Here is a 27,502-nt window from a genome sequence, read left to right as displayed (position 1 = left end):
ACGTCCCCCACCTCCCATTAGCTAGCTCCATAAATGGAGGCTAGCCATTGGGAGCCGGATCTGTCCGTCAAGGCCGGACCAGATTCGGGGGCGTTCCCGCGATTTTTTCCCTCTCCGCCTCTGCGATGTCGTCATCGCGGCGGTGGGCGGAGTTTTTTCCTTCTGTGTTTGTTTTGGTCATTCCATGCGAGGAAGCCCAGGTGAGTGCTTGTTTTTTAGTGGTGGAGCACGTGAATTCAGTGTACGTTGGTTAAAAATACATGATGAAGACACAGGCCACGATCTGGCTGTTCATCAAGTGCATGGGCGCTAAAAGTAGTTTTTGCCCCTTTATTTGTAGTGAGGACTCCGCAGTGGTTTGTCTGATGTGAAATTGCTCGGCTGATCCCCTTTGTTGCAGCATGCATAACTTTTCATTCTTTCAGTTCGACTTTACAGTCCGTTTTAATAATGTCCTTAAAACTGCGGGTGTCCAGTACCCAAACGGCCTAAATAGACTCGTATGGGCTAAGCATCTCGTGCCCCTCGTGAGACACTTGTAAAACTGCTCATAAGATTTGCAACAGGGAGTTTTTTCATGGTTTGGCATTTTTCGTAATGCATTACAGTTGAATTTATATAGCGCTTCATATCCTAACCGCACTGCAAAGCGCTGAAGAGCATCAGAGGCCATAAAGTACGTGCTGCAAAGGTGATTAACAGCAAATGGGTAGGGAGTGCAGAGTGGATAGGGAGTGCAGAGTGGATAGGGAGTGCAGGGTGGATAGGGAGTGCAGGGTGGATAGGGAGTGCAGAGTGGATAGGGAGTGGAGAGTGCATAGGGAGTGGAGAGTGCATAGGGAGTGGAGAGTGCATAGGGAGTGGAGAGTGCATAGGGAGTGGAGAGTGCATAGGGAGTGGAGAGTGCATAGGGAGTGCAGAGTGCATAGGGAGTGGAGAGTGCATAGGGAGTGGAGAGTGCATAGGGAGTGGAGAGTGCATAGGGAGTGGAGAGTGCATAGGGAGTGGAGAGTGCATAGGGAGTGGAGAGTGCATAGGGAGTGCAGCTCGAGGGAGTGGAGAGTGCATAGGGAGTGGAGAGTGGAGAGTGCATAGGGAGTGGAGAGTGCATAGGGAGTGCAGAGTGGGGAGTGGAGAGTGCATAGGGAGTGGAGAGTGCTTAGTGCATAGGGAGTGGAGAGTGCATAGGGAGTGGAGAGTGCATAGGGAGTGCAGAGTGCATAGGGAGTGCAGAGTGCATAGAGAGTGGAGAGTGCATAGGGATTGGAGAGTGGAGAGTGCATAGGGAGTGGAGAGTGGAGAGTGCATAGAGAGTGAAGAGTGGAGAGTACATAGGGAGTGCAGAGTGCATAGAGAGTGCAGAGTGGAGAGTGCATAGGGAGTGCAGAGTGCATAGAGAGTGCAGAGTGGAGAGTGCATAGGGAGTGCAGAGTGCATGGAGAGTGCATAGGGAGTGGAGAGTGGAGAGTGCATAGGGAGTGGAGAGTGCATAGGGAGTGGAGAGTGCATAGGGAGTGGAGAGTGCATAGGGAGTGGAGAGTGCATAGGGAGTGCAGAGTGCATAGAGAGTGGAGAGTGCGTAGAGAGTGGAGAGTGCATAGAGAGTGGAGAGTGCATAGGGAGTGGAGAGTGCATAGGGAGTGGAGAGTGCATAGGGAGAGGAGAGTGCATAGGGAGTGCAGAGTGCATAGAGAGTGAAGAGTGGAGAGTACATAGGGAGTGCAGAGTGCATAGAGAGTGCAGAGTGGAGAGTGCATAGGGAGTGCAGAGTGCATGGAGAGTGCAGAGTGGAGAGTGCATAGGGAGTGGAGAGTGCAGAGTGCATAGGGAGTGGAGAGTGCATAGGGAGTGGAGAGTGCAGAGTGCATAGGGAGTGGAGAGTGCATAGGGAGTGGAGAGTGCAGAGTGCATAGGGAGTGGAGAGTGCAGAGTGCATAGGGAGTGGAGAGTGCATAGGGAGTGGAGAGTGCATAGGGAGTGGAGAGTGCATAGGGACTGCAGAGTGCATAGGGAGTGCAGAGTGGGGAGTGGAGAGTGCATAGGGAGTGGAGAGTGCAGAGTGCATAGGGAGTGGAGAGTGCAGAGTGCATAGGGAGTGCAGAGTGCAGAGTGCATAGGGAGTGGAGAGTGCAGAGTGCATAGGGAGTGGAGAGTGCAGAGTGCATAGGGAGTGGAGAGTGCATAGGGAGTGGAGAGTGCATAGGGAGTGGAGAGTGCATAGGGAGTGGAGAGTGCATAGGGAGTGGAGAGTGCATAGGGAGTGCATAGGGAGTGGAGAGTGCATAGGGAGTGGAGAGTGCATAGGGAGTGGAGAGTGCATAGGGAGTGGAGAGTGCATAGGGAGTGGAGAGTGGAGAGTGCATAGGGAGTGGAGAGTGGAGAGTGCATAGGGAGTGGAGAGTGCATAGGGAGTGGAGAGTGCATAGGGAGTGGAGAGTGCATAGGGAGTGGAGAGTGGAGAGTGCATAGGGAGTGGAGAGTGCATAGGGAGTGGAGAGTGCATAGGGAGTGGAGAGTGCATAGGGAGTGGAGAGTGCATAGGGAGTGGAGAGTGCATAGGGAGTGCAGAGTGCATAGGGAGTGCAGAGTGGAGAGTGCCTAGGGAGTGCAGAGTGGAGAGTGCATAGGGAGTGGAGAGTGCATAGGGAGTGGAGAGTGGAGAGTGCATAGGGAGTGGAGAGTGGAGAGTGCATAGGGAGTGGAGAGTGGAGAGTGCATAGGGAGTGGAGAGTGCAGAGTGCATAGGGAGTGGAGAGTGCAGAGTGCATAGGGAGTGGAGAGTGCATAGGGAGTGGAGAGTGCATAGGGAGTAGAGAGTGCATAGGGAGTGGAGAGTGCATAGGGAGTGCAGAGTGGAGAGTGCATAGGGAGTGGAGAGTGCATAGGGAGTGGAGAGTGCATAGGGAGTGGAGAGTGCATAGGGAGTGGAGAGTGCATAGGGAGTGGAGAGTACATGGAGAGTGGAGAGTGCATAGGGAGTGGAGAGTGCATAGGGAGTGCAGAGTGAAGAGTGCATAGGGAGTGGAGAGTGGAGAGTGCATAGGGAGTGGAGAGTGCATAGGGAGTGCAGAGTGGAGAGTGCATAGGGAGTGCAGAGTGGATAGGGAGTGGAGAGTGGAGAGTGCATAGGGAGTGGAGAGTGCATAGGGAGTGGAGAGTGCATAGGGAGTGGAGAGTGCATAGGGAGTGGAGAGTGCATAGGGAGTGCAGAGTGGAGAGTGCATAGGGAGTGGAGAGTGCATAGGGAGTGGAGAGTGCATAGGGAGTGCAGAGTGGAGAGTGCATAGGGAGTGCAGAGTGGAGAGTGCATAGGGAGTGCAGAGTGGATAGGGAGTGGAGAGTGGAGAGTGCGTAGGGAGTGGAGAGTGGAGAGTGCGTAGGGAGTGGAGAGTGGAGAGTGCGTAGGGAGTGGAGAGTGCGTAGGGAGTGGAGAGTGGAGAGTGGAGAGTGCGTAGGGAGTGGAGAGTGCATAGGGAGTGGATAGTGCATACGGAGTGGAGAGTGGAGAGTGCATAGGGAGTGGAGAGTGCATAGGGAATGGAGAGTGCATCCCCTCTACTTCTCTTCTATGGACACTTGTACTTCTTCTACTTCTCCACCAGCACAGTGTGTGTTTCCACTCGCCCGTGGCACTGGAGACTGAAGCACATCCTTCTTAGGGTGAAAACCGTCTTGCTGGTCATTATGGACACTCTTTCCAGTTCTGTACTTTTATGTGATCACACTATGCATTATGGGGGGTGTAGTGTTGCTTTGATTCCATTAGAACACAGCTGAAAACAATGATTTGTAGATAAAAACTCTAGTCCCACTAAATCTTGGAAGTGCTTATTCACACACACACATGCATGCACGCACATATGCAAACACACTCTCTCTCCCTCAACAGGTGCACTACCTCCTCACAAGCACGGACACATGTTTGTAAAACAGGTTCTTTAACCCACCATGCCATCCCATAATGCAGTTCGGTTGGCTAGCACACCGTGGCTGACTGAAGATGCGCACTAGGATGGCGCCGGCACTTGACAGCCAGGCACAGAGAGGCGCGTGATTGACAATGGGCGACAAGACGAGCGTGACTGAGAGCAGACGCCAACTGAAATGTCCAACCCTTAAAAAGGAAAGATTTATTGATGGTATTTTTTGTGGAACTGGTGGCGAGCTTCCTGTTGCAAGATGAGTGAGTGGACCATGTCCAAAAAGACTGACACTCCAGTAGGGTAGTGTAGTGCTTTCAGCAAGCGTTGCCTTAATGTGCCACCCCAGCACGATTTAACCCCCTCAGCTGTCAATTGGGCATCTGTCACGTGACACCTGCAGACCAGACTCTGAATTTCTTCAGTGAAATCCAGTAGGGTACAATAGGTCTTACATTTGCAAGAGATTAAGCTGTTGGCAATGTAAATGACAATGCCATTTATTTATCTGTTTTCAAAACCAACACATAAATAAAAATATTGTCATTTACAATGCCAATAGCTCTAACTTTGGCAAAGGCGAAACCGTTGCATTGTAAATGCTTGTTCAGTTCTGTTAGTGCAATTTAGAGGATCAAGGCCACGCCCCTGCCAGTCTCCTCAGTGATGATCTACAACCCTTCCTGGTGCTTGACAGTCTAAGCCCCTTAGAAAGCTGTATGTATAAAACTTATCATCAGGGTGGCCAATTCAACCACAAACCATTGTAATGCCCTTTACTCAAAGTGCCAATTAACCACACACCCTCTTGCCCTTGTCCCCTGCTTATGACTCTCCTCTCCCTATCCTGTCACCTACTCTTCCTCCCCCAATGATCCTTTCTTTGGTTAGAAATCTCCACTGCCCCTTCTCCCACTTGCGTTTGAGCTCTCTCAGTCGCCCTACCTCTTCTTCATGTCCCCCACCCACCTTTTCTTCCTCTCCCCACTATGACCTTTCTCTCCACCACCCCAATTCCTCTTGCTTCATTCATGCCTTCCCACCCTTCCACCTCAGATTTACCCCAATCTGTCCCCATCATTCTTCGCTCCCTTCCATAAGACACTGCGCATCCTTTCCTCCTTTGTGCCTTCACCAGCCCGCCTTTGAGATTGTCACTAACTAAGACCTTCTCTCTTTTCTATTTATTTATTTATGATATCCTGCAAAGAGTGCTTAATTTGAGCCAGTGGCTTCTGGTGCTCAGTACCGGCACTTGAGCACCAGTTAAGGACACATTCATTTATAGTAGTCACGGGGAGATTAAGGGATTTGCCCAATATCACAGGATGTTGAGCCGACGGCGAGACTCAAACCTCGTTCCCAGGTCTGTAGTCGGCAGCTCTGGCCATTACGTCACATCCTCCCCCCACTTTCATGGTTGTTGGTTTTGTTTTAGGCGGCGCTAGCAACTGAGATGGGCTGGTGCAAGCTGCCCTCTGCCATAGCTCCTGCACTTTTTTTTTTTTTTTTACAAACTAACCATTTCCTGCAATTTTGTTAACCGATTGCACTTTAATGTTTCTGTGCAAAAAATATCAAAATGTTAACTTCCACTTGTGTGATGTTTTGCTGCATGAAACACTGTTGTGTTACAGCAAGGGACATGGGAAGTGCATCACTGCATCACCTTATAAGTTGAAGGTGGCACCACTCTGCACTAAAACTGTGCCTCACTGTGATAACAATATTTTTAACAAGCATTTGCAAAGCCAATAGGTCTTTCCTTTTGGACCTATTAGCTTTCCCAGTACTGTTTAGTGGGTGTTGTGGGGGAGAAACCTCACGATGGAGAGAGCAGCATAGCTCACAGGGGACAGAAGAAGCACATCAGGGAGAGAGAAACAGGGAGTGCAGGGCCAAGGGAAGCACACATGGGCGAGAGCCACACGAAGCCGGGGTATTTTCAGGGAGTTGATAAGCTCATGAGGAAGAGAGCAACATAGAGTTCGTGGCAGGATGTTTTTGGGGGTTGAAGCACACAAAGGAGTCTTCAACACGGAGTGGGAAATTTGCAGAGGAAGAAGGACACGAAAGAGAGAGCAACATGGAACGCAAGGGATGGGGAACCACATGAGGGAAAGAGCAACATAGAGGGTGGGGCAGCAAACCACTCAAGGGAGACAGCAGCAGAGAACAGTGTGGGCGAAGCCCATGGGGGAGAGAGTAATATAATGAGCAAGGGTAGGGTGGTTTTTAGGGGAGAAGCAAAAATTGGAGAGCAGCATGTTTGCGCGAGCAGCACACGAGAGAGAGAGCAACACAGGGTGGGGTGTTTTGCAGGGAGGAGAAGGGGAGTATGAGCACAGGAGGAAGAGATCCACACTGGTGCTGAGGAAGCACACAAGGGAAAGAGCAACAGGGAGCGCAGGTGGATATAGAGGGTGGAAAAGGACACAAGGGAGAGAGCTGTAATACATACACTCTCATGGAGTGCTTAACAAAAAAGAAAAAAGGAGGTCCTTAGAAATGACCTGTGGGTCGATACAAATCAGCCAAGCAAAAGGATGGTAAAGAGGCTGTGCCCCAGGAATGGCACAATCACAAGATGGGACAAGGAAAGCCTCTGAAAAAGAAGCAAGTAGATAAGGGCGACAGTAAAGCTAACCAGTGGTAAGCAATGTGCGGGGTATAGACCCACAAAAGTTCTTCGCAAGCCCACAATAGGTCTTTTACAACCAAAGAGCTTGGAATGACACAAAAAATACTTCCAATCTTTCTGTTCTGGAAACCATTAACTGTGAACAAGAAAATGTATATTCAAAAAGGCTTGCATTTAATTTTGTGAAAGTCGCAGGCGGTAGTGGAACACAGCTGCACCATCATTCGCTACAGCAGTGACTGACACCACAGAGAGGCGTCACAGATAGATAAAGTAAATGCAAGAGTTATCAAACTATACCAGTAAACTCAGTATTCCTGGCTACTGGTTAGGGCACTCCGTAGGTGGGCTTTTAGCATAAACAGCACAACAAGCGTGTGCAACGCATGCCAGTGGCTCCGCGTGATAACCAGTCTTGCACCCATTCCATCTTGTTGGCTGGGCCCTAGCCTGCGTAGCCGTGATTGGCGGCTTAGGCCAAACTATTCTACCCTGAGCTTGCTTGTTTTAAGCTTTACATTGCCCTTGAGCACTGTGTCGGTTAGCTCACTTCCAGGCCTGCTCATACGATAGGATGTCACTATCAAATCGATGGGCGGTAGGCCTGTTGGAAAAGCTGTAGCCTGTTTTGTAAATTTGGATGGTTAGTAGATACCGGAGTGTACTCTGCTGGGTGTTTGCACTGTGAACAAGGACGGCCCATGATTTTGGTGCAGAGATTCCCTCAGTGGTAGAATGGTTGGGCCTGTACATGGTGTATAAATACTGTCTGTGATCTCAATGTTGAGACTCACTAAACCAGAGCTTAGGGGCTAGAGTGCACTCATTGGGGCAGATTTACAAGCCCCTTGCGACATCTTTATGAGACCGGTGCGTCACTGCGGTGATTCAGCGGCAGCGTAAACAATATGCCACTATGCGACATATTTACAACGTGACACCTCTCCCTAGTTGTAAAGCCCTGCGCTACATTATACCTGCGTCAGGTATAATGTATGCAGGGTGGGCGTTCCGTCGCAAGGAAGCCTCGTAAAAGTGACGCAGTGAAATCTACAAGGTCTCTTTTACAACCCCGCTGCGTCAAAACCTTACGCCTGCTTGAAGCAGGCATAAGGAGTGACGCAGCACAATAAGTATAGGCCCCCCTGAGCGTTGCTGGAGTTGCGTTGCACTTTCGGCACAACTACTGCAATACACTGCCCTTACGACACAAGATGCAACATTCATCTGTCTATCCTTGCGCCACGGTGCATCGCATTGTAAATGCGATGCATCGGTGGTGGCGCAAGGGTATTTTTGCGTGTCTCATCTGTACTGGCAAACCCCTGCTAATATGCAGAGATGCGCCAGTTATTGTAAATCTGCCCCCATGAGCTTGGCCTTTAAATGGTGCATGTGTAAAGGTCGCCTTCAATCACATGACAGAGACTCACCATGGGACTGGAAAGCACCAACTGTGCTGTGCCGGTGCATGACGTGGGAATAACACCAGCCTCTCATCCTATTGCAGAGACGTATTAGTGGTTCAGGGGTGCCCGGTTTGTACTGGACCTTCTGATGTGAGAGAAGGAAGAGTTGACATTCACTGCAGGATTCTGCCTGAGGTCCAGTGGTGCACTGCAGGTACTTGGCCTTTTGCTGTGAATAATGCAGCCTATGATCACCCTGGAGATACTTATTGGGGTCTGGGGCTAGCTGGCTGTACAGGGTCACATCATTAGTGCAAGTTTAATAACAAATGCAGAAATAAGCACCTGGAAGATGACCAGTTAACCTTTGCGAAGGACCTTCCACTCTGCGTGAACACGTCGCCATGTTGTTTGTAACTTTTAATCCGTTTCAGCTAGAAACAAAAAAGTTTTTTTGTTAAAATCTGCAGATTATGCAGCAGATGATGAATTATGTGACAAATGCATAATTATGCGGGGGGGAAAGCCACAGCCGCAAACTTACATAATTCCAGTGGCCATGCCTATGAGTCTGGGGTGCACTGCCTGTAGGGCAGTCTGTTCCTGGTATGTGGCTATGGGCCAGGGACATGGGAAGTTTTGGAGGGCCTTGGTCTTCAAACATGAGTGGATGTGTGTGTGTGTGTGTATATATGTGGGTTTGGGAGCTCTGCTGGGTTTTCAGTTGCATAACTATGGGCAGGCCAGGATGTCACCACAGACCACAGACTGGGGGTGTGGAGGTGGGGTGGGGTGAGGGGGGGGGGACTGGCGCACAGCCTTTGATGGGGCTTAATTGCCATTGGCTTTGATCTGCACATGGAAGAGAATCTCTGGATTTTCGACCTTTAAAAGAAAGACCCCAGGGCCTGCGCCTCGCACACAGATAAGGGAACTGGTTTGAAAAGGAAGTTATTTTCCAAATAATGAAGAGTACTGGAAAGAACCATGTGTTTGCTGAGGAAGTTTATTGAAAGAGTTTAGCAACAGATTACGGAAAAAATGTAAACATGAACATCAGTCCCTTTAGAAATGGAATGTGTCATCACTTAGGAATGCCGTATTTGTTCTTTAACTCCAGTTGAACCTTCTACGTGAAATGGGAATCGTGTCTGACATTTTGCTTGGAACCGAATTATTTTATAAAAAAACAATTTTCATGGCATTGCATATTTTCACTGTATACACGGGGATTTGAAGCGCTATCAAATGGACAAGGAGAGCAAAATTCTTTCTTATGCTTGAAGCCCTTTTTTTGACAGCTTGCCGTCGATACTTTTATGTTGTGTATTCCACCCAACATCAAATCCCCCTGTGCAGAGGGATCGTGGAGTGGTCATGCACCACGCAACTTCACCCCATGAACATTGGAGGCTGGCATCTACGGGGGTGGGTGCGCACTCAAAAAAAATATTTTAAAGACTTACCTGAATCGACATCCAACGTCCCCGCTCTGGAACTGGTCTCAAGAACTGGATGTAGTGTGGGCACCAATCCTGTGGTTGCTTTCATGCTGTGAGAGGAGCACCCTGATTTGGAGGGAGCAGCTCGCTCGCCTCTCCAGTGCACATGTGTGGCTGGCCAAAGGGACATGCATACTTTGAAAAGTGCACAATCAGACCTCCCCTCTCCCTTGCTGCGGTCATTCAGCAGCGGCCCACCCCAGTCCTAACGGTCCGTTGAGGATGGGAGGATGAAAACTAAAATGATAATGAATTACCATTTTATATTTAATCTTTGGGGGTAATTAAAGCGGGGCGACGCTCCTCAGCTCCAATGGAGTAGCCGCCCCTGCTCACTAAACTCCCTCTCCCTAACTCTACGTGGGGCTAAGCCACCCTTACACATCACCCTTGTTAGAGTCTTGCTCTGAGAGAAATATTTTTTAAAGGGCCCCAGCATGTCTTTCAACACTCCCACACCACCCTTTGTAAACCCTTCTCCATTCCAATGTTAAAAACCCTCCCTGTCTTTATACCACAATCCCCACCATCCATTCTCTCTCCACTTGAAGCCTCTCTTTGTGCTTTCAGACTGGAGTGGAGAGCTCACACAGGGCCTCACTGGACAACACTTCACTGTGAAGGGGTCTTCAGAGACTTGCAAATGACAAGGGAGATGGTGGTTGGTAGACACACATCCCTCTGGTCTGTGAAGACCCAAGAGAGGGGAAAGAAAGTGGGTGAGACTACGAGGCTCCATTCCACAACCTGTGCTCCGGTCGGGCGGGGCAGATTTATCAAGGTTTTGCCTCGCGTTTGCGCCACACAAGGGGGAGCAAGGGCGATGCAAAACCTAAGTGAGATTTATCAAGCCACGCAAGGCCACCGTGCATGATAAATCTAGAGCAACACAAGACGGCCCAAACTGCTGCCTTGCGCTGCTCTGCTGCCAGCGTTCCATGAGTGGAGCATGGTTGTTCTCACACATCCATCCATGGATTTTGGCGCATTCCCAGATTAACCATTACTGGTAGACCAGGGAATGCGTCAGAATGCTACGCCGCCCCAGGTGAGGCATAACGAGGATACATATCTTTATTTCTCCCCTTTTTTAACTCTCTCTGCATGTGCTGCATTCTGGTGCACACGTATGAAGGGGAAATGCCTCTCACAATTGTTTTTATGTGGAAGGTGTCTCTTCCTGCGCAGAAACTATCCTGCCTACAATGCAGGCACCCTTGCACCATGACTCAAGGGGGCGTGCATTGGCGATAGGCAGCCAAAAGGGTGCCAGTGCTAGAAAAGGGCAGGAATGCCCTGTATAATGGTAAATATAGCGCAATACTGCCCTTTCACGCAGTGCAGCATGGTGGCTTGCTGTGTCACGCTGCGTGAAAGAATGATAAATCTGGCCCTGATTTATTTTAGCTGGGTCGATAAATATGGCAGGAAAGATATAAGTCAGAAGTGATTGGGGTCATTGGTATCCAAAGATGCAGCGGTTTATCAATTGTTTGCCGCCTTAGTACCGGCATTAATCAGTGGCGCGGTTAAGGACTGGTAAAAGCTACTTGCGATTGAAAATGGCTAGGTTTGCACATATGTGGCTTGGCAGGCGCCCAGAGGTGATCGTGCAGGACAACCTTTTGTAAAATCTCTAGTCGGATGGGCTCAGTAATTGATCAGAAACTGCAGAAAGAACATCTGTATGGCATCTGCTGTGATGTTACTTTTTACTGAGCCAATTTTTCCTTGAAAGAATGATGCAAGGTGTTTGCAACGTTGTTAGTAGAAGGTGTTATATTAAATTGACAGGCGTCGGTTGTAATTCATGATGTGCTCTGAAAAGCTCTTTAGCCAAGATTGGAGATTGTATTAAACGTTCTGAATGTATGTTTGTTTTGCCATCTTCACTTTGCAATGGTACTCTTTCATCTTTTTTAACTTTTGATTTTCATTTCCTGGCATTCACATCAAAGAAACACAAAGAAGGAAACAGTACTATACAGCGATCATAAATGAATAAAGAGCACGTGTCTTTTACATAAGAACCTCATTAAAGCTGTCTTTTCTCAACTGATCACAATCCTTCCAAACATTCATCACTTACCACATCTGCACCAGAACTCCATTCCCCGCCTCACCTCAAGCTATCATTTACATCAGTCACTTGCATTACTTGAGTACCTGACCATACTCAATATGTACGTTCGGTACGACTGCCAGACGTCTCTTGGACGGACGGCGTGCGCTAGTTTGAATATTCCTTTGAATATTCCTCCGTCCAGGTGATGCTATTTGCCATGTCCCTCAGCCAAGCCCCCACCGTACGGGGTTTAGGGGCTATGCAGCATAACATAACATAACATAACCCCCCCACGCCGCACGACTCCTCCGGGGGCCCGAGTGCTGCCGAGGGTTCGCCGCTGGTGTGCCCCGGGTCCTGCATACCTTTTTCCTGCTCTGCTGTGGTTTTTGTGGGTAACTGTATTTTGGTTTGATTGAGCTTTACTGTATTTTGGTTTTATTTGCTGGTGTTGTAGATTCTTGGACGATCCTTGTGCGCCCCTGCCCTCTGTGCCCCCCAGCTCCCTGCTTCCCGCTGCTGCCCCCCCGCAGCCCGCCTCCTTTTCCTTCTGGTCCCCTGCCCTCGCCCATTTGGCGCCCCCCTCCCGCCACCTAGCTGCCCCTCCCTCCCACTTCACCTCTTATGGAGGCCGCGCGCCAAAGGCAAGCCCAACAGCCCCAGAACCCCAGAACCCCTGGACCCCGCACCCCCCCGCAACGCCAGACTGCACTCCGACTCCAGCACCCTCCACGCACTCAACATCGAACGAGACCACCCCTGCTACCGGGCCACCTCGAAGCACACCCAAGGGCCCTTCACCTGCCGGAACTGCAGATTCACCAGCCTCCAGCCCACCACACCACCAACCAGAGAACCCAACCACCTCCGCTGCATCCTCCTCAACACTCGCTCCGCTCGCAAACACGCCATCGAACTCTGGGACCTCCTAGACTCCACTGCCCCCGATGTCGCATTACTGACGGAGACCTGGCTGAACGCCACCTCAGCACCGACATCGCCATAGGCATCCCACAGGGCTACGAGATCTCCCGCAGAGACCGCACCAATGGAGTAGGAGGGGGAATCGCCATCATCCACAAAGACACCATCAGAATCTCGACCAACACCGACGACACACTAACCTCCGCCGAGCACATGCATTTCCAAATCCACACCGACCCCAACACCACCCTCAGAGGAACACTCGTCTATAGACCTCCCGGACCCCGACCACAGTTCAGCGACACCATCGCCGACCTCGTCAGCACCCACGCCCTTGCTTCCATGGAGTACATCCTCCTCTGGCACCTGAACTTCCACCTCGAGAACAACAACGACACCAACTCCACCGCCCTGATCGACAACCTCGTCGACCTCGGACTCAAACAGCTCGTGACGACACCCACCCATGCCACTGGACACACGCTGGACCCCATCTTCTCCACAAGCCCTCACGTCTCCTTCAACCACACCACCGAACCCCACTGGACCGACTACAGATCCGTCCACTTCACCTTCAGGAAACCCACCACACACCACGGCACCCAACAGCTGCCACGCCGTTGCTGGGGCAAGGTCACCAAGGACCAACTGACTACCACCCTCGCCCTGAGACAACCCGCCGACCCCACCGACCCAGACACCACCGTGACCAACCTCAAACAATTGATCAACGACTGCGCAAACACCCTCGCCCCTCTCAAGACCTCCACAACCAACGACACCAACAAGAAAGCAGCCTGGTTCACCGAAGACCTCCGGATCTCCAAGCGCACCTGTCGGAAGCTGGAGAAGAAATGGCTCCACGACCGAACACCAGACAGCCACTCAGCCCACAAGAGCGCCACCCGCAGACACCACCAACTCATCAGGACCGCCAAGAGGACCGTCTTCAAGGACCGCTTAGACAACAACGCACACAACACCAAAGAGCTCTTCAGCATCGTGAAAGAACTCTCCAACCCCAGCTCCAACACCAACGACATCCCACCCTCACAAGACCTGTGCGACTCCTTGGCCACCTTCTTTCACCGCAAGATCACCGACATCCACAACAGCTTCAACTCCGACACCTCCGCACCCACCACCGAGTCCACCACCCCTGCGACCACCACCCGCACCAGTCGCCTAACCGCCTGGTCCAACGTCAGCGACGAAGACACCATCAAAACCATGAGCTCCATCCACTCCGGATCCCCTTCGGACCCCTGCCCCACCACGTCTTCAACAAAGCCAGCACAACCATCGCGCCCCACCTCCGGAAAACAATCAACAGTTCCTTCGAGACAGCAACCTTCCCGGAAACCTGGAAGCACGCCGAGATCAACGCCCTTCTGAAGAAGCTCAAGGCGGACTCCAAGGACCTCAAGAACTTTCGGCCCATCTCCCTGCTCCCATTCCCGGCAAAAGTGACAGAGAAGATTGTCAACGAACAGCTAACCCGCTACCTCGAAGACAACGACATCCTGGACCCTTCCCAATCCGGCTTTCGCAGCAACCACAGCACCGAGACCGCCCTCATCGCCGCCACTGACGACATCAGGATCCTGATGGACAAAGGAGAAACAGCCGCCCTCATCCTCCTGGACCTATCAGCAGCCTTCGACACAGTCTGCCACCGCTCCCTATCAGCACGCCTCCATGACGCAGGAATTCAAAAGAAGGCCCTGGCCTGGACCACATCCTTCCTCTCCGGCAGAACCCAGAGCGTCCGCCTCCCACCCTTCCGCTCGAAATCCACCGAGATCATCTGCGGCGTCCCACAGGGATCCTCCCTCAGCCCGACACTGTTCAATATCTACATAGCACCGCTTGCCCACGTCGCACGACAACATAACCTCAACATCATATCCTACGCCGATGACACCCAGCTGATCATATCCCTCACCGAAGACCCCCACACCGCCAAAGCCAACCTCCACAGAGCAATGAAGGCCATAGTCGACTGGATGAAGGACAGCAGACTAAAGCTGAACTCAGACAAGACGGAGGTCCTCATTCTCGGACCCACCTCATCAGCCTGGGACGACTCATGGTGGCCCACATCGCTAGGCACTGCTCCGGAACCCATAGACCACGCACGTAACCTGGGGGTCATCTTCGACTCCACCCTCTCCATGACCAGGCAAGTCAACGCCGTCTCCGCGTCCTGCTTCACCACCCTCCGCATGCTCCGCAGGATCTTCAAATGGATCCCTCCCTACACGAGGAAAACCGTCACCCAGGCCCTCGTCACCAGCAGACTCAACTACGGGAATGCCCTTTACTCAGGACCCTTTACTCAGGAACAACAACCAAGCTCCTGAGACGACTTCAACGAATCCCGAACGCCTCGGCACGACTGATCCTCGACATCCCCCGACGCAGCCACATCACACCCCACCTGAGAGGCTTGCACTGGCTCCACGTCAACAAGAGGATCACCTTCAAGCTCCTCATCCACGCACACAAGGCCCTACACAACACCGGACCCACATACCTCAATAACCGACTCAGCTTCCACACCCCCATCCGTAACCTCCGCTCAGCCAGCCTCGCCCTCGCCACAGTTCCTAGTATCCGGAAAACCACCACAGGCGGCAGATCCTTCTCCTACCTCGCCGCCAAGACCTGGAATGCTCTCCCCACCAGCCTACGGCAGACTCAGGACCTGCTGGCCTTCAGAAAACTCCTCAAGACCTGGCTCTTCGATCAGTAGCGGCCCCACTCCCTCCCCAGCGCCTTGAGACCCTCACGGGTATGTAGCGCGCTTTATAAATGCAGTGATTGATTGATTGTATTTTGTAAAGCGCAAATTCACCCACAGGTATCTTGGGGCTGAATAACATGTTTATTCAGTGGTACTCATTGAATCGACCTCTGAAGGATGAAAGGCTAAGTGGACCAGTCCAGATTTGAACCTGTGACCATGAGGTTGAACACAGGCCCCTGCAGTGGAGGTATTAGTTCACTAAGCCACCTGACCAACACTTTACCACCAATTTGCCAGCTGCAAGGACACTGGAGCTTAGTGACTCGGCAAAGCTGCATTTGGGGCTGGCAAAATATTAAATTCTACTATTTCAGATAGTACCACAAACACTTCTGACCAATATGGAACACTTTTTAGGCAATGCCCGGCATATGTAACAAAACAACATTGAAAGCCTTACACATTTTGCATTTGATTACAGTTCCTAGTGTGAATTTAGCTACACGTTCTGGTGTGTAGTATAATTAAGGCTTCCTGTTTTCCGTTTTACAGACTTTGACAGAAAAGCAGCAGTAGATCTGCACAAGGCTGATACTTAAGTGTGCATTGTTTCATATAAGTGCATTGATTTATCTTATGTAGGTGTTCATATCACTGAAACTTAGCAGGTATTCAAGCGTGACTGAATATTTATTTGTTAAATAAATGAGGAATCATACCAGTTTCAGCTTTATTTTTTTCACAAAACCCATAATAAATGTGGATAAATACAGATAAAGTTGACAAAAAAGAAATATGGATAAATACAGTGGAAATGTATAAAAAATAAATACCATAAAACCTGGAGTCCTAAGTATAATCGATGCACCATTTTAAATTGATCAGCTTGTATTGATGATTAAATGGTAGGTCTTGAACCTGTGGACAACAGTATTTTCAACTCTTATCTAGCTCCATTTCCCAGGCCTTTCCCCCTGCATAATCTGGCACTGCCTCTATATGATACACCTCATCTCGTATATAGACTATTGTCCTGCCACCATCTCCACTTTATCAATTTTGGCAACATCTCCACAGAGAGGTATGGGAAGTCCACCAACACAGATCACGTCTCATGTCTTAATCGGTGATAGGGCAACATGGCCAGGGCCTTGTTGCTACCTCTCTCTTTCAATTCCTGCAACATGAAGGTGCCTTCTGGAAATATATCACCCATTACCTTCACTCCCATCCTTTGTAAAATGTCCACTGAAGTGTGCTCCATCATTGGTTGAGTAAAAGATTATTCTGAATGCGTAACAGAGATGAGTGTGGCTGAGCAATGCCCCTGTGTTCTGCAAGTTCCCACCATGCCCAACACGTGATCTCTATAACATCTATGTCATCTGAAAGCAATTTGGGTTTCTTCACTATTACATTGGAAAGCGAGTTTGTCGTTTTCTCCACCTTAACATGCTTTAATGCTGTTTCAGCTATGTACCAGTATTTGGCATGATGTGCCTGCACAATCAAGTAATACAGGTGGACCTGGCACCCCTAATCCCCTTTCTTCATGGTTTGCTTTAGCACTTCACTTGCATTACATACATACCCTCCACTCCACATTAGTCAAGTTAACAGTTTCTAGACTTGTCGGAAGAACTCCTTTGAGAGACACGTGGAGATATTAACAAATAGTTATGAGATTTGCAGCAGGTTCACCATTTTAAATAATGAGAGTCAACTCAGCATTGCCAAGTGGAGCTTTATCCAGTGCTCAACTCTTGTCTTTAATTCCACCATTCCACCTCATTAGCTTCACGCATTAATAGTAACACATATTCCAAGATGTTTTACTCCCTGAGGTTTCCATTGTAGTTCATATTCCCCTTCCCACTATTCCGTTTGGTCAATCAATGGGAACATCTCAGGCATATCCCAGTTAATATGTAACGCTGAATATCCTCCAAATCTTATTATATATCTGATTATTGGTGCTATATTATCATCAGTATTCTGAATATAGAGCATGATGTTTTCTGCATACAAAGACACCAGTAGTGAGCCAGATCTAACACAGATACCTCTACATGCATGATGTTCGTGTAACCGACAAATAAAGGGCTCAATGGATAAATGGATAGAGGAAAGATAAGAGCTGATGAAAGACACTCCTTAAAAAAACATAAATTACTTGTTTCACTAAATCCAAATGTAGAATAATGTGTGCATGCATATAAGTAATGGTTAGGCATGTTTCAAGTTAATATACTATTAAACACAAAACAACTATGGTAACTTTGTGTCACCAATTTCTTCCCTCTGATTGATCATAGGACCATCCCATAAAACGTCCTTCATTTTTCTGCATGACAGTTCAGAAACCATTTGCTTTTTGCTGCTGCCTATGCTTAGATTCCCCTAACTCCTTGAACTAATCATAGACACAACACAGTCTCTCTTCCAATTCTATTTTCAATCCCTTGCCATCAGATGGTTTCTCTCCACCTTTCCGTTCTGTACTCTTTTCCTTTTTGATCAACTCAAATCCCTTTATTGTCAAGAACAAATAATCCCACAAACTACCAGAATTAAAACAGGTTTTAATATAGCATCTAAAAGTCCATCACTCACCAAGTCCACTAAGCCACTATCCTATAGCAGACAATCCTTTCCCAATTGCTTCCCAAGCCCCTGTCTTTTTTTAAAACCTTCAATTCTTTAGATAGACTTGTAATACTGTTCAAACACTTGTGATTTACCTGCTCTTCTCTGGCACATATATGCCACACAGCTGAGCATGCAACATCATACAAACTCGACCCTCCTTTGTGAGCACAATGTAAAAAGTTAAAAGTATATTGAAGAACCATGGCTGCTATTAATTCTGACATAATGGCCCCTAATGCACCAGTGCTATCAGTTGCCAGTCTGTCAACAAAAATAGACAAACGTTCTAAAATTTTCTTCATTTAAAATCACACCTACAGAAGGAATTGGGGGGCACATGCATCAAGCCATTTTGCGACCACGAACAGTGCAATATGCAAAAATTGTCCATTTGCAATCACAAAGTGACCTTTTGTGGTGCATGTAACGTTTGGGCAATTTGCAATTTAGGTACACACAATTTTTTGCGATTCCCTAAATTGCTTATGCTAATAGGGAATCTCAATTTGCGATTCCCTAATGCAGAAGCAAGAAGCCTTTCCTAAATGCAAACTGTACATTTAGGAAACGCTCATTACCATCAACTTCAAGTTGATGGTAATATGTGCATACTTTGAAAAATGCACAACAACTCGTTTTTCAAAGTGCCATGTACCGCACACTTGCCCTTAGGGCATGTGTGTTCTTTACATGTGCACACTTGCATTTTTCTTAGTGGGCTTCGGTGGGGGGGGGGGGAGGGGGGGGGGAGGGGCAAGCCTTGGCTTTGCATTCGCTATTTGTGATCACCAATTTGGTAATCGCAATTAGCGAATGCAATACCATTCATTCCAATGGACATGTAGGCCCATATGAATGAATGGCGTCACATTACCTAATAAGCAATTTGCTATTTACCGAATTGCTATTATGTAACGTTAAGGAAACGCACATTTTTTTGCGATTCCTACATGCATAGCAGTTTTGAATTCCCAAATAGCAAATCAGTAAAATTTGCTATTTGAGAATCGCAAAATGCAGGCTTCCTGCATGTGCCCCTAAAGCACCAAAACTATCACCCACTAATTTTGACACAATTCGAGCACATCTCCCAAGAGTGGTGTGAGGAAAGCAGTTTATTTTATGGTGTGTTTGTGCGACCATGTAATAAACTCACAAACCTGTCTTTGGTCCAGTCAGGCTCGTTTGTGAAACCATAGCTCAACCCTGAGTAGCTGTGGAATAAGTGCAAAGCACTTAGAAGTAACAACACAGCTGAATAAGAAAGAAACACAATAGCTCTAATTTTTTGACATCAAAATGAACAAAATCCACTGAAGGGTTTCCAGAGATCTAAATTATGAGCACTGCTTTTTATTCAAATCACAAACAAGCATTCGCAACTACTGCAATTAGCAAATACTTGGAAAATGTGTGAAAACTTCTGTAAAGTAGTGTCTAACTAATCTGACCCACTTTGGGCAAACAAATCCAGCAGGGATCGAGTCACAGAGGCGAATGAGGCTTGGCAGGACCTTTACCTTGTAGTCAAAGAAGTCTCCAGTTCTCTCCAGTCCAGTTGCAGGCTCTATGGGTGAATCACGATACACATCAATGGAGGGGTCCTGATGCAAGGTATACAGGATGCTGATGATGCTGAAGGATGCTGAGGATGCTGGTCCGGTGAGCGGGTCTTCCTGTGGCCACCCCTTGATCACGAACATGGTGGGACGAGTTTGGCCATGGGGCCTTTGTCCATTGAAGCCCCTCCAAAAACCAGTTGCCACTGGTCTACTGATCATCCCTTTAATTGATGCTAATGTTCATCTTGTGTGACCAAACTGCACTTCAATGGCTAATCTGGGTCCAGCTGACTCTGGTGCAAGTTTTGAGAATTGAGACTTCGTCTTCCAAATTGTGCTTCGGTGGTCAGTGGCGGTTAAGGGGTTGTGGTTACCAAATCTCCGAGATAGGCTTCTTCAGCTTTTGTGGCCCTGGAGCTGTACCAGGAAGTCAGCCAACTAACTCTTGCAGTCACTTCTTCTGTCTGGGGCCAGGGATGACTTTTCCTCGAGATGGCACCATCAGCAGGTGCTGTCCAGTCTTTGATACAGTCCCTTTTTGCCGGGTCCAACAAGCAGCAGGGCAGTCCTTTTTTGGGTTTTTTCACCATTGCAGATGGGATCTGAAGTCTGGGTGCCAGGGCTGCTACTTTTATGCTGAGGACTTGCCCTCGCGGGATGTGGTGACTAGTAGCCAATGGGCTACAAGGTCCACTTCCACCTGATTCCAACTTCCTGCATAGTATGCCATCTAGCTATCCCACAGTGCAATAGTCTGCCCTCTTCCAAGATGGCAGAACCCCTCTCTCTGTGTTGCTCAGTACCCCATCTAGAGCGGCGACCTCCTGAGTGCTACACGCCCACTGGAAAACTGGTTTGGCAACTCCTTCCTCCCCTTCTGTCCCCAATGCTAACCTGATTACCAGAACAAAAGAGCAGGCCCTCTCATGTGCTTCCACCAATTGCCCTTTGTCCCTTCCACCCCAGGATGGCAGAAGGTTGTCTTGTTGCCAGGTCTGCAGAATCTTTAGATGGATCCCAACCAACACCAGAAAGATGGTCACTCAGGCCCTCATCACCAGCTGCTTCGACTACGGCAATTCTGGCTACACCGGCATCTCCTCCTAGCTCCTCAGAAGACTCCAGACCATATAGAACGCCGCAGCCAGACTCATCCTGGACCTCCATAAATGAACCCACATTGCCCCCCACCTGAGAGACTTCCACTGGCTCCTCATCCAGAAGAGATGCCAGTTCAAGATCCTCACATATGCATACAAAGCCTTCCACGATCTGGGACATGCCTACCACAACCATCAACTGAACATCCACCAACCCTCTAGACACCTGTGGTCCTCTTCACCTACCCTTTCACACACACCCTGCATCCGTTTCAGTAGGATCAGTGGCCGCTTCCTCTCCTACATAGCTACCAAGACCTGGAACGACCTTCCCCTCCAGCTCCGTCTGGCAGACTTCAGAAAGGGACTCAAGACTTGGTTCTTTGATGGAGACACAGCTCCCAGATACCCTTAGGGGTAACAATGTTGCACTTTACAAATGCTGATTGATTGATTGATTTATTGATTGATTGTATGCACAAACTTAGCAAGATCGGACTTCAGCGTCCCTTGTATCTGCTTCACTCTGCCACAAGCCTCTGGTCCATGACTAGAGTAGAACCTCGGATCCACCTGTAAAGCTGCTCACAGAAGTTTCATAACCTTATTCTTAAAGTGACTGCCACTGTCTGATTCCAGTGAAACTGGAATCCCAAAATGAGCAATCAATTCCCTTAGCAACAATTTGACCACATTTAGACTGTGATTTCTCCGAATGGTGTATGCCCTGACCCATTGGGAAAATAGAACAACTGCCACCAATGTGTAATGGAGCCCATTACAAACAGGCATCTTGATAAAGTTGAGGTGCATGCAATGTAATGTACCACATGATCTCTGTATGTACTTGTCAGGACTTGACATGGAACCTGTGAGTAAATCAATATGTGCAAAAAAAATGAAACATCGTGTCACAGCCTAGCAACATGGAAACAAAGTGCCCTAGAGGGCAGCATAGAGTCAGGTAGCACAGGACAAAAATCTACAGAGACCCAAACCTGATCCTTGTTCATAGTACATCCTGCTTGGATCCACCTCTCCTGTTCACCCTCTGGTGCTTCTACCTGCAATCTCTTTGCCTCTTCCCACATATCAGCAACAGTCATCAAAAGATTCATAGATGTATCATACTCATATTCCTTTGAAAACTCTAATTCGAATGTGCAAGAAACAAGAGCGCAATATCTGGCAATTTTGTCTGGATAGCAGTTGCCAAAGGTTACAAAATAATTTCCTCACTTGTGTGCTGCACACTTCACAGCGAACACTTGAGCTGGCATTTGCAAAGCATCGCAATGTCCCAATACAATAATTCATGTTCCTGACAGGAGATCTGGATGCATTCATGAAACCCCTCTGGAACGATAACTGGCCAAAATCATTCACAGCGCGAAACCTGTACTGGCTATCTGTGTGTACATATAGTGACTCTAAAATTGTCAGAGACACAACAGGCTCTAGTAAAATTGACCAGTTCGGCCACAAGTGTAGAGGTTATAAAAACAGCCCAGTGGTATAGTGATGAGCTTCGAGTCGCTAAAGCAGCACTGAAGCGAGCCGAAAGGCTATGGCGAGGAGCTTTTGCCACGGATGCTAAAGAGACTTACCTAATTGAGAGACGAGCCTATCATGGGCTAATTAGGAGGTCCAAAGCGGCATACTATGCCACTAGAATTAAGGAAGCTGGGAATTCCACCAAGGAATTGTTTTTGCTCTATAAAACCCTTTCGGGCGGGACGCCTTCCACTGCCCCAGATGCCCCAGATGATTGTTCTGTGGAATCCTGTAATAGGATCACGGACTTCTTTGCCGAGAAAGTAGTGAAAATCTACTCGGCCTTCCCGAGCAGGGTCAGAGTTTGTGGAAACCCCGAGGGAACGAGGGGATAGACACATTCTGACCAACTTTGTCACCCCGTCCCCGGAGACTCTTGTGAAGACCTGTAGGTGTGTTAAGTCAGGCTCCCCTCGGGATCCCACCACGCCGAAACGTCTAGCAGACAGCTCACCAGTGCTGGAGCCATATATTAGACATCTGCTGGACGTATCATTCAGGACGAGGACCGTGCCTAGGGATTGGAAACAGACGGTGGTGTTACCTCTTCAAAAGAATCCTAACATCGGCTTCGAAAAACTAGAGAACCTCCGACCAATCTCCCTCTCCCGTATCTGGCTAAAGTGGCGGAAAAAACGGTGAACACTCAATTAATGGATTTCTTGGAAAAGGCTGCCCTCTTGCACGAGACCCAGTTTGGTTTCCGTCCCCGCCACTCAACTGAATCAGCGCTCCTAATGGCTGTGGAGACCTTACGCCAGGGGGTGGATGAGGGCCAGACCATGGCCCTCATCCTACTGGACCTAAGTGCAGCTTTCGACACTGTAGCTCATACCACCTTGCTACAGTGTCTGAATGATGGTGGGATATCAGGAGCTGCACTTCAATGGATCCAGTCCTTCCTGATGGGGAGAGGCTTTCAGGTTCGCCAGGGAGACCGTTATTCTAGGGAGATCGGTTTGGGCCAGGGCGTGCCTCAGGGCTCGTCCCTGAGCCCGACCCTATTTAATCTCTATGTCTCCCCGGTGGCGCTGATTGCTGAGAGCCATGGTCTGCACGTAGTGTCCTATGCCGATGACACGCAGCTGGTCATCTCCCTCTCGCGCGCGCCCGGTCTTGCGGTGGACAGATTCAGGACCTGCATGCAGGAACTGGCTACCTGGATGTCCACCAACTGTCTTAAGTTAAATGGCAGCAAGACCGAGGTGCTCGTGGTGGGGGGGAGCCCATCTATCTGGTCATCGGCATGGTGGCCCTCTTGTTTAGGGGAGGTCCCAATACCCTGTCAGGAAGCCAGGAACCTTGGAGTGTGGCTTGACGCAGACCTGTCTTTTAGATCTCAGATAGGCCGTGTGGTGGGAGTCTGCTTCGGCGTCCTAAAAAGTCTGCGGAAGGTATTAGATCTTCTTCCTACGTCAGCTCGTAGGATGCTGGTGCACGCCCTCGTCACATCGCGCCTGGACTACGGCAACTTGCTGTATCTGGGAGCCACCAGTAAGGTGATTAACCGCCTCCAGGTGCTGCAGAATGCAGCGGCTCGCCTAATTCTGAAATTTCCCAAGAGATCAGCATCTAAGACAGCCCTCGAGACCCTTCATTGGCTCCCTGTAAGGAGCAGGATCGAGTTTAAGGCCCTTTGCACATGCCACCGCATTCTAGGTGCTAAGGCTCCAGCTCAGCTTCAGAGTTTGATCACCTGCTACGCGCCTGTGCGCGCTCTGCGATCCTCCTGTGGAGGGCTACTAAAGGTCCCCCGAATAAGAAAGGCACGCACGGGAGGGAGATCTTTTAGATACCTGGCTGCGAAAAGCTGGAATGCCTTGCCATTGGACCTGCGCCTGGAGCCATCTGAACTCGGCTTCAGGAAGAAGCTAAAAACCCACCTTTTTACTCAGTAACCCGAGCAGACATGGCGGCACGACTCTGCTGACACCACTCACCACAGCGCGGGGACACACCATTCGTGCGTAACCAGGCGCTTTATAAATTTCCCTAATAATAATAATAATATTACACAAACAGGAGGCTTCCACTACTCCCTCTAAGGTGCTGTTTTCAAAATCCTTCATTCATCTCTTCAACAAGAGCTCTTCACAAACAGCATATAATCAAGCTCTTCCAGAGGGACATCTAAAATATCGGATTTTGGCTTGGTACTACCTCAAGCACATTGAGGCAGTCATGATCCAATCAAACATTGTGGCAAGATTGAACAAGAAGCACCTCCGCAAATTAATGTTCTCCGTAGCAAGGATAACCTGTTCATACTTGGTAAGCTAACTGTTGGTCTTATGTTTAGTTTATGTACGGGTCAGTTAGATCTTGATATAATGGCGAACCATAACTGTAACTGGGTAGCCCATAACGATCCCCTCACATTGTCGTATGCTGACACCAACTGTAGCCACCCCTTTTAGGCAATTCGGTAACGCTGCAGCGGCTGGGCCCAGAGTGGCTGAAAAGTAAGCAATGGGTCATTTGGAGTTTCCATGGGTTTGACTGAGTGCTGATAGGGAGCACCCTTCCTTTTCAGAACAATACAAAATACATCGTTTTTTATAGTTTGGCATTCCTAGGGCTGGGGCGCAGCAGAGATTCTCTCTCAGCCCGAGAAAGGCTTTTTCACAATCATTGTTCCATGGTAGCGAATATAACACATCTTTGTGTGTGAGCCTCTGTAGAGGCTTGGTTACTAGGCAAAAGATTGGAATGCCCTGCCGACAGTAGCCCATCATTCCCAAGAGCATTCTGACATCTCTCTGCATTTTGGGAGGGCTAATTTGCAATATGGCAGATAGCCTCTCTTGTGACACTTTCCTTCTTCATTTCACAATGTCTTGTCCTCGATACAGGACTTCTTTCTGGCAGTGCTGCAGTTTGGTTTGGAACACCTCTTGGCCATTTTCTGCCAAATGATTCAACAGGGCTGTGGTATTTTTCTAGCTTGCTTCATGAATTGTCGTGCCACCAATAGGTCGTCCATATATATTGGGCTGAGCTACATGGCAACTTTAGGGTCTCCAGGTTATTTTTCAAGATCTGGTTGAAGATTGATCAACTTCCTGTATACCCTTGAGGAACTCAGCACCATTCCAAAACCATATTTTGGAACTGGAATGCGAAGATGAACTGGTTGTCTATGTGCAATGGAATGGAATAGAACGGATTACACAGATTAATGACCGTGAGCCATTCAGTGTCACAGGGGATCTGGAACAGTATTACAGCAAGAATCATTATCTCAGGATAGCATGGGACAACAATATTATTTATCTATTGCAAGTCCAATATGGCCTTCAACTTTTTGTTTGGTTTCTGTATTACTATGATGGGGGAATTACAGAGACTTCCTAAGATCTCTTTTAAAATGCCTTGCTCTAACATGGATTCAGTTGTTGTGGTAATTCAAGGCACTACCTATAGTGACAGTTTATATTGAGGGGTCAGGGGAATTCAGCATTTTGTTTAATCGTAAAGCTTCGTTTTATATGTCACTCGCCTCAAATTCTCAATTATTCTCAAGTTTGAAGCATAATAGGGAGGAAACTGCAGGAGCCCTTCTCTTGCAGTGATCTTATTGCATTGTTTACGCCAAATGTATGTGTGTAACCCGACCATGGTGGTCATGTCATGAGCAGGTGTACCCTCGGAAGAGGCCTACTCACCTATACTGACAGGTATTTTCATATCATCACTAAATAAAGCCCTTAATTTCTTGAAAACTGTCCTCTTTACTCGATAATTAACATAGCACAATTCAATTAACTTGAATCAAAACGACCATCACTTCTCAACAAACCGCAAAGAAAAAGGCAACAACACTAACTCCCAATCGCAGCGCCACACCACCAAACAATCCTCTCACAGCGCAGCACTCTCTGGTGTAACAACCAATCCTAGTGCAGCTGACACATTACCCAACCAATACAAGTGCAGTACCTTATGACGTAACTTGCAGCACCCATGGTGGTTCTCATTCCTCAGTGATCATATTAGCATGAAAAATTATTTAAAAAATGACAATTATTTTCTATTTTCAAAGTACACAATCACTTTAGATGAGTGCAGTCGGTTCCTCTGTGAAGAAGGATTAACCCAATGACAATTACGGAGAGGATGTGGCCTAACGGCTAGGACGATTGATCTTGAAGCTGGGGAACTTGGTTCGAGTCTCGGCAGGGACGCTCAACATCCTGTGATTCTGGGCAAATCACTTAATCTCCCCGTGCCTAACAAAAATGAATATGTCCGTCTGTAATGCAATGGGTGCTCATGTAAAGAGCTCTGATACCTTCGGGTCTAGTTCGCGCTATATAAAACTCCACAAAAAGAAATCTCAATTAATACACCCTCACCATAGAAGGCAATTAATCCCTATGTCATGTGTGGCCAATAGTGCTTTACGGTCCAACACCACAAATCTCAACAGACACTTTACAACATAATATACTCAATATTTGTCCCAGATCTTAGACTTTGAGTAGCCCTATAACAACAACTTCTACTCTTGCAACAAGTGTGTTTCTTGTTCATTTGCTTCACTAAATCTAAGTATAAAATAATGTGTGCACACATAAGTAATGCTTAAGTATGTTGAAAATTATCATATTATTAAGAGCAAATAATACATGATTACTTTGTGTCGCCATGCTTTGTTTGTTTAGTGTAAAGAGTAGATATATCAGTTGTAGAAAATAATTCCCAAGCTCCATACGTCTCAACACTTCGTGCATTTACGTCCATTCTAAAGCATCAAACACTTTCTCTGTGTCTGATAGAACAGCCACTGCTGACAGAGTATGGTCCACTCTGTGTAATATTGCCATTCATGTACAGGGATTAAAGGCTGTTGATCTTTGGGGAATAGACCTGCTTGCTCAGGCAGCACCAACAAGTGCATTAACTGTTGCAATCTCTGTGCCAGTATTTTGGCAAAGTACTTATTGTCTGAGTTTAATAACTAGTGTGGTCTATAGGATGCACATCTCCTATGATCACGGCCTGGTTTTGCTATAACCGTGATTTCTGCTTCTACCATTGAAGGCAGCAGCACGCCCCTAGCAATTGCTTCCCACACACCAGGGCAGCAATTACCTGTTTCACATCTTCTTCTATCAAAGGTAAGTTTAGCAATTTGCGTATCTCCCCTCCACCCAGACTAATGCAACATTATCTAGATAGCTATTTCCTGTCTATCATACCTTCGGCGTGAGGTGTATAATTGTTCATAGTATTCTCTGAATAAAGTTAGTACGTCCAACATCGCCACTTATAACTCTTTCATCTCAAAAGTATATTTCAATGTAATTGCTTTAGTGTAAGATTTGTGCCTTTGCCCTTCTGGGAAGAACATTGTGACTTTCTTCATTCTAGTAGTTTTCATGTTTTTTTGAATGGGCAAGTCAGTGTCTAAAACTTGTGTAAGTG

General features: G+C 48.1%; 1 protein-coding gene across 1 annotated transcript in view; it reads left to right on the top strand.

The window, feature by feature from the left end:
* Positions 1-27,502, top strand: part of ABCA4 (ATP binding cassette subfamily A member 4) — a 1,114,059-nt gene that overhangs the window by 367,561 nt on the left and 718,996 nt on the right. The gene's annotated exons all lie outside the window — the stretch shown is intronic.

This window comes from Lissotriton helveticus, chromosome 1_1 (assembly GCF_964261635.1).
Source record: "Lissotriton helveticus chromosome 1_1, aLisHel1.1, whole genome shotgun sequence".
NCBI classification, from domain to species: Eukaryota; Metazoa; Chordata; class Amphibia; order Caudata; family Salamandridae; genus Lissotriton; species Lissotriton helveticus.
Note: the sequence above shows the minus strand (reverse complement) of the source record. Positions and strands in the feature narration are given on the sequence as shown.